Genomic DNA, 13,644 nt, shown 5'->3' on the forward strand with positions numbered 1-13,644 from the left:
ACAGAAGGGTTCCTTTAAAGTAACAGAGTTGTGCAAAGAAAATGAACAACAGTGTAAATAGCTTTTTCCTGTCTGCTGCTGCTAAGTCGATTCAGTCGTGTCCGACTCTGTGCGACCCCAGAGACGGCAGCCCACCAGATTTCCCCGCCCCTGGGATTCTCCAGGCAAGAACACTGGAGTGGGTTGCCATTTCCTTCTCCAATGCATGAAAGTGAAAAGTGAAAGTGAAGTCGCTCAGTCGTAACCGACTCTTAGCGACCCCATGGACTGCAGCTTACCAGGCTCCTCGTGTCCATGGATTTTCCAGGCAAGAGTACTGGAGTGGGGTGCCACTGCCTTCTCCTGTCTAAAGCTCAATAAATTAGGAGTATTAACTCGATGGACGTGAGTCTGGGTGAACTCCAGGAGTTGGTGATGGACAGGGAGGCCTGGTGTGCTGCGATTCATAGGGTCGCAAAGAGTCGGACACAACTGAGCGACTGAACTGAACTCAACTCAACTCAACTCAACTCAACTCTAGTTTTCCAAAAAAGATGGAATCTGCTCAATAAATTCCTTCTGGAATTCCAAAAGCCATTCTTGCTTCTGTACGTTAACTGATGGCTTCTTAACCCAAAATAATTTTTTTCCTGAACATTGAACTTACTTACTTCAGATAACATGAAACAGTGAAGAAAATACTGTGTTGTGTTTTTTTTTTAATCACCCATGCCTGGTTTGGAATCTTTGCTCTCTTGCAAACTTAGGGTGAGCTTCATTTTATAGGCTTTTTAATGAGATTAAAGCAAATGAAAGACCTCCCAGAAATGTGGGATCTTTTCAAGAGCCAGGATGGCCATCTATTATACTCTGGGTTACTCTGTTAACATTCTACAGGTCTATTCCCATCCCGCCTGGAATCTCAGATCAAGCCATCGGAGACATTCCCTTCCCTGGTCATTTGCCACCTCCATCCTTAAACTGAACACCTAGGGAAGGAGTGTCTCCTTGTTCCCCACCTAAACCAAGTTAACCCCTCCAGCAAAGAAACTGAGCATCCTCACTACCTGCCTTTCCCAGTCCTGGACCAACATCCTAGACCCATGGTCTGGAGGGAGGTGGGGATGGGGGGCATGGTGGCAGCCCCTTGGCTAAGATGTCAGACTCCCATTGTTCTTATCAAGGTTCAGTTGTTCTTGAATAAAAGTTTCTCAATTTTTGCATGCCTTTGGTCATTTTCTAGAGTCCTGCAATGCTTCTCCATTTTATCGTTGCTTTTGTGGGAAAAAGTCTGCCCTGCTCTTCACAACAATACCCTGGAGGTTCATTGTACACCTTTGCAGCTTTCAGCCCCTGAGATTTGGGAATTCTTTGCTACTCAACCCACTCTCCTCCCCTCCCTCCCTTCCTCTCATTCAAGGAAGTCACAAATATTGAAAACATTCAAAGCTTAATTCCCATTTCTAGTTTCACCAACAAGAGCTTGGAGTTTGTCACCCCATTTCACCCCAACAGAAAAAAAGATGAACACACTTAAAATCAATGAATCTCGGTAGATGCATCGTAATAGTGAGGTCAAAGGGTAAACCCCCACCAACACCTGGAGAGACAAGCAAATACAAAAAAAACCCACAGCCAAGGTCCGATTACTTAAAGCAGAAGATTCTGAACCAATAGGTGGCACAGAACAATGATGACTTTGTAGTCCTTGCACCACAGCTTTAATAAGAGCCAGAGTCACAGCATCTTCCTAGTAAACCATTCATCTTCTCTATATACAATTAACCTCATTAACCCTGATCAATTTTTGCCTTAAATTTATTTCTCTTTGTATGTTGTTATTTCCAGGATCAAGAGGAGTGACCTAGGAAGATGGTACTGTAGCAGATGAGTCATGATCCAATTTATTTTCCTCTCATGGACAGCCCTGTGAAAATAGCTATCAGCCTCCTGGGTGAGGAAGGAATTCTGTGGGATGAGAAACAGAGGGTCACTCCTCTGAGGACTTGATGTAGTTCTCGGCCCGGGTCTGGTTGGTGTGCTCTGCTCTCGGTTAGTCTCTGGGGTGTGGCCCGGCGTGCGCAGCCTCCGTGAAGTGACCTGGGAGGCAGCCGGTAGTTCACGGTCCCTAATGCCTTCCCTTCTCTCTTTCTCACCTGTGTTACCTTCAGTCTCAGGAGACTTTTGTGCACGACGAGTTCCCAACATCATCTGTCCCTGGAAGTGGCCTTAAACCTTGTCCTGCTCCACTGCTATGGCTTTGGGAGAGCAAGCTGCTCCTCTGATGGTACTTCTATTTTTAAGGCAGACAGAGTTCACTGAAATCCGCCGCCACAGGACTCCCATGAGACTTGGAAAGCCCTGATGTTTGTATCTATTTGAGTGGAATTAGAATGAAAATATAATTGGATGGTGAGCAAAATAGGCCTTGATCATGGGGGTGATGGGAATGAATAAAAGCTGCTATGAAATCCTATTATAACCACATCTTCATTCTCACTCTTAAAGGATAAACTAAGAGGCTGAGGGCGGGCTTCCCAGGTGGCACTTGTGGTAAAGAACCTGCCTGTCAATGCAGGAGATGCAAGAGACGTGGGTTAGATGCCGGGGTCAGGAATATCCGCTGGAGAAGGGAATGGCAATCCACTCCAGTATTCTTGCCTGGAGAATCCCATGGACAGAGGAGCCTGGCGGGCTACAGTCCATGGGGTCACAAAGAGTTGGATATGACTGAGTGACTTAGCACGCACGAGGCTGCACCAAAGCCAGCAGTGCCCCCTCCTATTTTGTGAAGCATGCGGGTCTACTTTACTTGTCAAATAATCCAGTAGAATGCGGTTATGGCATTTGCCTTCCCATTTTTCCTTTAGTTTCATAATTTTTAGATTTTGTTTCATTTTTTTTCAAGATGTCTAGGTACATCCTTAGCATATTCTAATTGTTTTTTAGAAACCCTCTTCATCTTAGTATTAATATTTACATGTGACTCTTATGTTAATACTTACATGCTAATTTTTCAAACTATTAATATTTTCTCTTTTTTTGGTTTTTCTTTTAGTTTCTGTAAAGTCTTTTTGACATAGAGAAGTTTTATTCTCTTGGAAGTAAATTTATTTACCCTTTTCTAATGGTATCTGGATTTTCTGACTTCCTTGGAAAAGTTTTCATCACCACAATCATCTTCTACTACTGACACACACATATGTACATGATCATAAATACTAAATAACTGTATTTGCTAGTAAAATCTTTTCAATTCTTAAATATACAAATTTTCTACATTTGGAATTCATTTTTACACTAGAGTGAACAACAGACTGGTTCCAAATAGGAAAAGGAGTACGTCAAGGCTGTATATTGTCACTCTGCTTATTTAACTTATATGCAGAGTATGTCATGAGAAACGCTGGGCTGGAAGAAGCACAAGCTGGAATCAAGATTGCCAGGAGAAATATCAATAACCTCAGATATGCAGACGACACCACCCTTACGGCAGAAAGTGAAGAGGAACTAAAAAGACTCTTGATGAAAGTGAAGGAGGAGAGTGAAAAAATTGGCTTAAAGCTCAACATTCAGAAAACTAAGATCATGGCATCCAATCCCATCACTCCACGGCAAATAGATGGAGAAACAGTGGAAAAAGTGTCAGACTTTATTTTGGGGGGCTCCAAAAGCACTGCAGATGGTGATTGCAGCCATGAAATTAAAAAACACTTACTCCTTGGAAGGAAAGTTATGACAACCTAGATAGCATATTGAAAAGCAGAGACATTACTTTGCCAACAAAGGTCCGCCTAGTCATGTCTGGATGTGAGACTTGAATGGTAAAGAAAGCTGAGCACCGAAGAATTGATGCTTTTGAACTGTGGTGTTGGAGAAGACTCTTGAGAGTCCCTTGGACTGCAAGAAGATCCAACCAGTCCATCCTAAAGGCGATCAGTCCAGGGTGTTCACTGGAAGGACTGATGTTGAAGCTGAAACTCCAATACTTTGGCCACCTCATGTGAAGAGTTGACTCATTGGAAAAGACCCTGATGCTGGCAAGGATTGGAGGCAGGAGGAGAAGGGGACGACAGAGGATGAGATGGCTGGATGGCATCACTGACTCTATGGACATGGGTTTGGGTGGACTCCGGGAGTTCATGATGGACAGGGAGGCCTGGCATGCTGCGATTCATGGGGTCGCAAAGAGTCAGACATGACTGAGCAACTGAACTGAACTGAGGTAAGAATAACACCATAAATTTCTCTGTGTTCCTTGCCCACATTTATTTACTCTTAATCTCTTACTAGATTTGTTCTCCCCTCCCTTGTATGCTTTCGGGCTTCCCTTGCAACTCAGCTGGTAAAGAATCCGCCTACAATGTGGGAGACCTAGGTTCGATCCCTGGGTTGGGAAGATCCCCTGGAGAAGGGAAAGGCTACCCAGTATTCTGGCCTTAAGAATTTCATGGACTCATGAAATATATAGTCCGTGGGTTGAAAAGAGTCGGACACGACTGAGTGACTTTTACTCACTCACTCCCTTATATGTTTATATTTGCTGAAATATCTGGTAGAAAATTGTAGATGGGATTAACCTATTCTGCTAAATCTGATAGTGTGTAGGTACTAAAAACTAGAACATTCTCCTATATGACTACAGACACAAGGATCAAATCTAGGAGACTGGCAGCACTGACACTATCCTATTATCTAACTCATGGTCTATATTCCAATGTTGCCAGTCGTCCCCATCTTGTTCTTTATATATTTTATTCTTCTGATCCGGGATCCAATCAGGCATTAAATTTAGTTATCTCGTCTCTTTAGCATTTTTAATGTGGAAACTTTCCTCAGAATTTATTTTTCTTTCATGACCCTGAAGTCTTGAACAGCACAGGACAGTAGCTTTATAGACTGTCTCTCAAACTGAGTTTTCCCTGTGTCCTAAAGCTTAGTTTCAGCTTCTATATTTGGGGCAGGAATTCACAGAGATGATGTATCTTCAGTCATCACAACAGACACCTGGTATCAGTCAGTCCGTCTGTGGTCGGTCACGTGAGTTTGGATAACATACCTGCCAGTTAACATGACCATTTTTTCCCTCTGTTGTTGCTGTTGTTCAGCCACTCAGTAGTGTCCAACTATTCACGACCCCATGGACTGCAGCATGCCAGGCTTCCCTATCCTCTACTGTCTCCTGGTGTTTGCTCAAACTCATGTCTATTGAGTCAGTGATGCCATCCAACCAGCTCATCCTCTGTTGCCCTCTTCTCCTTCTGCCCTCAATCTTTCCCAACATTTCCCAGGGGCTTTTCCAATGAGTCAGCTCTTCAAATAAGGTGACGAAAGTATTGGAGCTTCAGTCAGGATCAGTCGTTCCAATGAATATTCATAATTTTTCCTTTGCAATTAGTAAGTAATCTATGGAGGCAGACAGATATCCAGGACTGGTAATAGCTTTTTTCCTCATCTATATCTCACCCACAAGTTTTAGAAAACCTTAGTGATTTTTTGTCTGAATCAAATACTAATGGTCACTGTTTTTTTTGGGCGGCTTCCCTGGTAGCTCAGACGGTAAAGAATCTGCCTGCAACGTGGGAGACCTGGGTTCAGTCCTTAGGTCGGGAAGATCCCCTGGAGTAGGAAATGGCAACCCACTCCAGTATTCTTGCCTGGAGAATTCCACGGACAGAGGAGCCTGGCAGGCTACAGTCCATGGGGTGGCAAAAGAGTAAGACACGACTGAGCAACTAACACTAACTAACATGCTGGCAGCAACATTGTCCTTCAAACTCTCCCATTTCTTTTTGTATTTATTGGTTGTCATTTTACTACAGGGAAGAGCTGTTCTTCTCCCCAAGTCACTCCATTTCTCCCTCCCTTCCTTTCTCTTTTCCTTGCTTCCATCCTTCCTTCCAGCCTATGGACTCCTGGATTACTTTTCTACCAATGGGCTATAGTCCATTACTATCTTTATTATGTATTCTTTCATTGTTCTGCCAGATTCTACTTCTTAATATTTTATTTTTTGTCATCAATATTTATAAGTGATACTGATCTATAGCTTTTATGTTCTGTGCTACCTTCATCTGGTTTTGGTATAGCTTTTATACAGGTGTTCTAAGAGTAATCAAAAAGCTTTAGAACAGTTGAAAAGATTTGAAAATTTATGTTTCTTTTAAGCTTGGAAGAATTTCCTCTTCATTTTTTTAAGAGGTAGATCTTTTAGACATCTTTCCCCCTCCCACCCTTCCTCTTTCCCTTTCTCTCTGTCTCTCTCTCCGTCTCTGTCTCTCATCAGTTTCATGTTATTTATACTTTCATTTTGGAGAAGGCAATGGCACCCCACTCCAGTACTCTTGCCTGGAGAATCCCATGGACCGAGGAGCCTGGTGGGCTGCAGTCCATGGGGTCGCTAGGAGTCGGACATGACTGAGCAACTTCACTTTCACTTTTCACTTTCATGCTTTGGAGAAGGAAATGGCAACCCACTCCAGTGTTCATGCCTGGAGAATCCCAGGGACGGGGGAGCTTGGTGGGCTGCCGACTATGCGGTCGCACAGAGTCGGATACGACTGAAGTGACTTAGCAGCAGCAGCAGCATACTTTCATTTTATCCTATATTTGATCTTATTTAGGACAGATTTCTGTCAAGGACTCATAATGATTTCAAGTTTGTCTAAACTGGTTATTTTCCTATTCTTATTTCTCTTGTGGCATTCTTACACTCTTCCCCTTACCAATTCCCTGATTTATTTATTTGTTGGGCTTTATCTGATTAATGTTTATGTGTCTATTGAAGGAATAGCCCTTTATATGTACATCAATTCTTTTATTTTTCCTTTTTCTGCCTTATTTTCACAACTTTAATAATTTTCCCTCCTGCTTCTCCTAGGTTTGCTTTCTGTTACTTTTTAACAACCTAAGTTTTATGATAAATTCTGCTTTCCCCTGAGTGTAGGTTTGGCAATAAGTTGTGGATTTTTATTTGGAGTTTTCCCATTATTGTTATTTTCTAAATGTTCTGCAATTTCAGGCTTGACTTCCTCTTTGATCCTAAACTTACTTTCCAGATGTTTGTATAATATCAAAATGGAAGGGGTTTTATTACATTGTTTTCACGGTTGGCACTTACTCATAATATCATTGCATAGCCAGAAATACACAATGTTTACTCTGTCTATTCACAATTTTATTTCTTTGTAACATAATACTTTGCTAGTTTTTATAAATATTTCATGAACATTTGAATTGAAAATTCAGTGTCAGTTTATGAGGTATACATTCAGTGTATATTAGATTTATTTGGTAAGCCTTATTTTTACACTCAAATATTCTATGTATGTACTGATTAGATACTTCATCATCAAGGACTGAGAAAAGGCTGTTAAACTGACCCACTTGTGTGAGGGTTTTTTTTTTTTTAGGTGTAACTTTGTTTGTTTGTTTGTTTTTAATCAGTGAAAGAAACTGGGTTCTATAAGCTGAAGTTGTGTACAAAGCAAGTCTGTGCATCAGATGCAGTCCAGCCCAGGGCAGCCTCGCCCACATGCTGGCTGGTCCTCAGCGTAATTACCCCTGTTGGCTTCTCCCACTTGCTTACAAGAACCTCATAATAATATGATGAAAGTCTAGTAAACATACCTGCCTATTCTGTGTTCCGTAATGTCACGCATAGAGTGAACATGTTGAAGAAAAATGAAAGTTTTGTCCTGGGTCATTTCTGCTTTAGGTCATGACAGCATCTAAGAAAGGTTTCAGCTCGGGCTGTAATTTATGACTCATACTTGCAGAGATTTTAGAAATCACTCACAGCCAAAAATCAAAGTTATTCAACCTAGTTTTCCCCCTTTGCACTTATAATGTCAAATATAAAGTGTTAGAAAAAGAGACAGAACAATGAAAAAAATAAAATGTTTTCTTCTGTCAGAAGGTAAATACTATGGCATCCAGTCCCCTCTCCCAGTCCCCCTTTTTCTGAAGAGATTTTTGCTGAACACATAGGGCTTTTTATTCTTTTTTAACTTGTGACAGGAAGAATAACTTGGGTGACTGTTCGACCCTTACCAGTTGGGTAACTTTATTTGGTAGAAAAACACAGCCTTGCATTTGAGAGCAAGGGGCAGAGACCAAGGGGTGAGTAACACCCTTCAGGGAAAGACCAAAACGTCAGGGTCATCACTAACCTTTAAGTTCCCCGCACTTTTCTCCAGAGGCTCTCTCTTCCTGACACCACAGAGCACGTGTGAGGGCTCAGAGAAAATCGGGGAAGGTTCCTAACTGCCTCTACCCGGATGTGGCTGGCCCACTACTCCGGTCATATATGTGGGAGAGGGACTGTCATCAGAAAGGGAGGGACACTCAGAGGAGTCAACGGAGCCATGCCTCTGGTGCAGGGAACAGGAGAATTTAACTGATGTGGTGGGAGCAGGGGTGGGGGTCGGGTCATGTAGGAGAGTGAGTGCTTTTGGTTTTCGGTCCTCTTAAACAAAAGCCCATATGCCAGCTGTATGCATTTGACACCTGTAAGTGTTTCTTTGAATAAAAGTTTTTCATTGAAAATTTGGAAAACCACTGATACTGGTCTTTTCATTCAGGGGAAGAAAGTACAGTAACTGCCCACAAGGACCTCAGGTATCGAGAGGCAGCTTTCGACAGGTTTCCAGAGCCTCAGTCAGCTTTCTTTCCACTCTGGCAGTAGACAGATGCCATGCGTGTACAGAGACACGTGATGACTATGGGCTAGCCCAGTAAGAATGAAACTTCATGTCTCGTAGCAAAGACGGGTCTAACTTGTCTTCTCTTCATCTCCCAGGAAGGCAGGAACACATCAAACCACATAAGTAAAAAACCATAATTGCCATTTCATTGAATCTCTGAACCAAATTATATTTATTTGGAATATTTTCTTTTTGATATGAAACTGAGTATTTATTTAAGAAGTTATACAGCACTGGCTTTTTCAGTAATACAGTGGAAGGAGATTTAATTTTCCAAACTGCGTGCATACCTGAGTTTTTTGAACTCTCTTAAATGAGTCAAAGTAATGCATTCCAACAATTACAATTCTTGGGTTAAAACTTAGGATCCTTTATGACAGGAGAAATACCCTGGTGATGCTATGGGGACTCTTGGCGGGGGAGGAGCAGGAAGTTAACAGCAGCCAAGCTCTGTCAACACAGTCACTCACACACACACAAAACATACATATACACATACACACATGTGCATGCATACACACATACACGCATATGCATGTGTATACACGTATATAGAAGCATACATATACATGTATGCATGCATACATTCACACACACACACACAACCACACACTGAAGTAAGGTGCTAGACCCCAATGCCTCTGTTTCCTGGTGGGTTTTGGTTTCAGCCACCCGTCTCCGTGGTGGGAAGAACCCACACTGTGCTGCCTTAGCTAATACTCCAAATCCATAGTGCTCAGTCTGTTTTCCTGCATCATCACGACGGCTCCCAGATGCTGAGCAGGGAACTGAAGGGGGAGGAGTTGACCTTTGTGACCCTGAAGCCGGTTCTCAGTTCCGTGCACATCATCACACTGCTCTAACACGAGGACAATTACTGACTTCCAGGCAGAAGGCTCTGTCTAGCCTAATGCGGCCACCAGGATGGAATGGATCATTTCCCCAGGAGTTCTGCTCACCTTCTTAGAGAAGAATGTGGAAGCAGGTGTCAGGAGAAGCAGCATAGCTAGAAACCAGGAGTGGGGGCAGGATGCCCAGTGAAGGGAGAGGAGAGGGTACCAGGAGGGGGCTTGCCTGTGCCCTGAAGCCAGCCTGGAGCATCTGGGTCAGCACAGCTTTAGTTTTTTAACCGAAAAAAATGTGCCAAATGGTGTATCTGCAAAATACACTGTTTTTGCTTATAATTAGCTGAACCAGGCCTTCTTCACCTGGTACCTATCAGAGGATGTGGTAGTTTTGGCATCTTGGAAAGGGAATACCTAAGAATGTACCCACCTATGACACTGAATACTAACTTCCCCACAGACAGCCAGACCTCTGCAGAAGCACAACCTTGGCATCACCCGCCATGACCTCCAAGGACAGGCTTGGAGTGAGTTAGGACACAAAAGAGGCATTTCCGTGAGTCCCAGCAGGAGCCAAGGGCCCCAACAGAACAGCTTTGGCAGGATCAGTGAGGGGAGATTGACAAGGTTGGGAGGAGAACAGGGAGCCCCAGGGGCCCAGAAGGACTGCAGGATGGACACAAAGGCCTGAGCTGGCAGAGAAGAGCAGCAGGGCTGTAGGGGAAGCAGCCCACCAGTGGAGAAGCCCAGCTGGCCCTGAGCCAGGGAGCATCCCAGGTCCTCTCCCCTGACTGCCCCCTCCACCCCCAAGGGGGTTCTTACAGCCAAGCCCAAAGGGAATCAGAAGTCAGAGACCCCAGTACACACAGGGCCCTCCAGGTGCAGAGGACAAGGGGGTGACAGGCAAGCAGACGCCAGAGGAGGGAGATGCCCGCTCATCCATCTGAATCCAGAGCCCGCATCTGTCCGTGGAGGGGCTTGGGGCCACAGGTGGGTCTGCGCCTGGCTCCCCTCGATTGGCTAGGACTTAGGGCCGAGGGTGTACAAATCCACCCTACTCGGAGGTGACAATGCCGCCTCTCAGGGGCTGGAAGTCACGTGCTAACCCACCCCACACAAAGCCTCAGCCCTGGACTCCAGTGCTCACTGACAACCTGGCCTGGGGAAAGCCTGAGACTCCCAGGCCTGGCTGTCCTCTGCCGGCCACACACAAAGCCCAGGTGGTAGAACCAGGCCCAGGCCATGGACACAGAGTCACGCAGGCCACTGTGGCCAACCCGGTTCCCAGGTCCTCCTGCCACATGCACAGGTCCTCTGCCCTCCTCAGATAGGGGTGGCTCCTGCCCAGTGCATCAGACAGACTGTCAGGGGTCCCTGTCATCCACTCGTGAAAAAGCCTTACAGCAACACTACAGCAAGACAACAACTTCCCCTACAGACGGTGAGGCTGCCAGATTATTCCAGAAAAGCCCCTGAACCCTCGTGATGGCTGGGGGAGGGGAGCGGGTTGCTCAGCTCCACTCCAGGAACCAGCACAAGAGCCTCTTTGTCTGTTTTCCAACCTGGAAGCAGAGCAGACCCTGCAGACTAGGCACCATCCCAGCTCACAACACAGCTCAGAGCAGGACTCAGAACAGGGGTCAGAAGAGGGCACAGAGGAGGGCTCAGAAAAGGGCACAGAGTAGGGCTCAGAACAGGGCTCAGAGCAGGGCTCAGAACAGGGCTCAGAGCAAGGCTCAGAGCAGGACTCAGAGCAGGACTCAGAATAGGGCTCAGAACAGGACTCAGAGCAGGGCTCAGAGCAGGGCTCAGAACAGGGTTCAGAACAAGACTCAGAACAAGGCTCAAAACAGGGTTCAGAACAAGACTCAGAGCAGGTCTCAGAGCAGGGCTCAGAACAGGACTCAGAGCAGGGGTCAGAGCAGGGCTCAGAACAGGGGTCAGAGCAGGGCTCAGAGCAGCGCTCAGAACAGGGCTCAGAGCAGGGCACAGAGGAGGGCTCAGAGCAGGGCACAGAGGAGGGCTCAGAGCAGGGCTCAGAACAGGGCTCAGAACAGGACTCAGAATAGGGCTCAGAACAGGACTCAGAGCAGGGCTCAGACCAGGGCTCAGAGCAGGGCTCAGAACAGGGCTCAGAACAGGGCCCAGAGCAGGGCTCAGAACAGGGCTCAGAGCAGGGCTCAGTACAGGGCTCAGAGCAGGACTCGCAATGGTACAAATCTTTGCTCTGTCAGAAAATGCACTCCATGTTGTTTCAGAGCTGCCAGGCATCCCATGGAGATTTCTCTTGATCTGTCTATACTCTTGGTATTTATGGAAGGTCCAAGTGTCCAACGGGGATCAGGCAGCCACCCCAGGGCTGTTCAAACCATCAAGTTCTTGAATTAAAGAGAAACATTCTCTTCTCTCAGAAACTCTGTCAGTTTCATTAAGTAGATTATTTCTTGATTTAGGAACTATTTCTAGATAGACCTGTCCTCAGAGGAAGAAGGTGGGAGCCCCACTTCTCTGGCACCACATGGCTGAGGAAGGAGGCTCACCCTAGTCCAGGCAGCAACCCAGGGGCACCAGGGGCAGAGCACCGGGCCCTGAGGACGTGCTGCCCCCCGGGGGCTCAGTAGGAGTTGTGTCTGCCTGGCTTGGCCAGGCATGAGGACAGAGGCAGGAGGTATGTGGGCCCTGGCTCAGGGGGGCACTGCCTAGAACAAATGTTCCCTCCAGAAAGAGAGAAAACTCATCTACAAAGTGGAATCATGAAATTGAAGTTATTGGGGGAAGTTGACTGCAAGTGGAATGAATGTGCAATCCTGCAGAAGAGTCCAAATCCATCCAAAACCACATGCTCCAACCATTTGGTGAAACAAAGCACCCTTTAAAATATCATGGTTCCAAGAGCATGCAAATCACAATAAATATTCTAAGACCTTCTTTTGGGATAGCATAGCTCCTTGTGGAGCGGTTACTATTCTCAATTAGTTTTCTCATATTTATCACCCATCTGGGGCCAGCTCATTTCTGAGCCATTAACTTGTTTCTTTCATTTCGTACAGTTAATTGAAATAAAGAAACATTGCAGTGAGTCAATAAGGGGAAATTGTTCTCAGAACGAAGACATGAAGATTTTGTTGTATTGTTATTACTATCATTATGGTTAATTATAGCGTCTTAGTGGCAATGCAGAACTAATGGGGAAGCAGGATCCTGGGGGCCAGGACACCTCAGTCATCTTCATCTACGAGGGGAGGGAAGACAGAAGGACGGAGGGAGGGAGAGAGGAATGAGAGTCAGGGGGTCTTCTTTCTTGTACAAACAAGCACAGAAGCAAGCGCTGGGCCCGTTTGTGTTGCTGGGTTGAGGCAGGTGGATGACGGAGGAGAAGACCTACATCTGTACAGTACTGTGGGCCAGAATGATTCCTCCAGACCAAGACCAGTGACCAGATCCCAGCAGGAGGAGAGGGAAGCTGGCCGCAGCTGTGACGTAGCCCTGGCCTCCTGGCTCCCAAGACTGGGTCGGTGTTACCTTGAGGGCTCTTCAAGGACATGGATCAGCTGGGCTGTGACAAGAAGTACAGGTGGCCCCCCCCATCTGTGATGAGGGGAGGGCTCAGTGAAGGCAGGATTTACAGAAGTCCTGGAACTTGTGGGTGGAGGTGGACAGGGCAAGGTTACTACAGGAAACCAGCCATGGGCCAGGGCGGGCAGCTGGGCAGTGAGGAAATGTTAGGCCAACATTTCTCATAAACAGCAAACTTTTGAACTTTCCATACTTGCTTTTCTCTCAAAAAGATCAGCAATTGAGTACAAAATGATTGGGAAAGATCTATTTTCTAATAGAAAAATGACTTTTCAAGAACTATGATTTTGTGCTTTCCCAGGGAACTTGGAGGCGAAAGCCAAACATGAAGGAAATCTTCTAATTCAGGGAGAAGCCTGGCGGTCAGCCCAACGCATGGCTCTGAGGGCTGCGAAATAACATAGAGTTTCCGACATCGCCCTGCGGAGAGAAGGGCGTTCCTCAGCTCCCAGTTGTCTCTGGTGTGAAAGTAGAGAAAAAGTGAATCGTGCCTCTGCTGGACAAGACTGTCTACCAAATGTCCGAATGTTACCAAGGGG

This window comes from Bos taurus, chromosome 24 (assembly GCF_002263795.3).
Source record: "Bos taurus isolate L1 Dominette 01449 registration number 42190680 breed Hereford chromosome 24, ARS-UCD2.0, whole genome shotgun sequence".
NCBI classification, from domain to species: Eukaryota; Metazoa; Chordata; class Mammalia; order Artiodactyla; family Bovidae; genus Bos; species Bos taurus.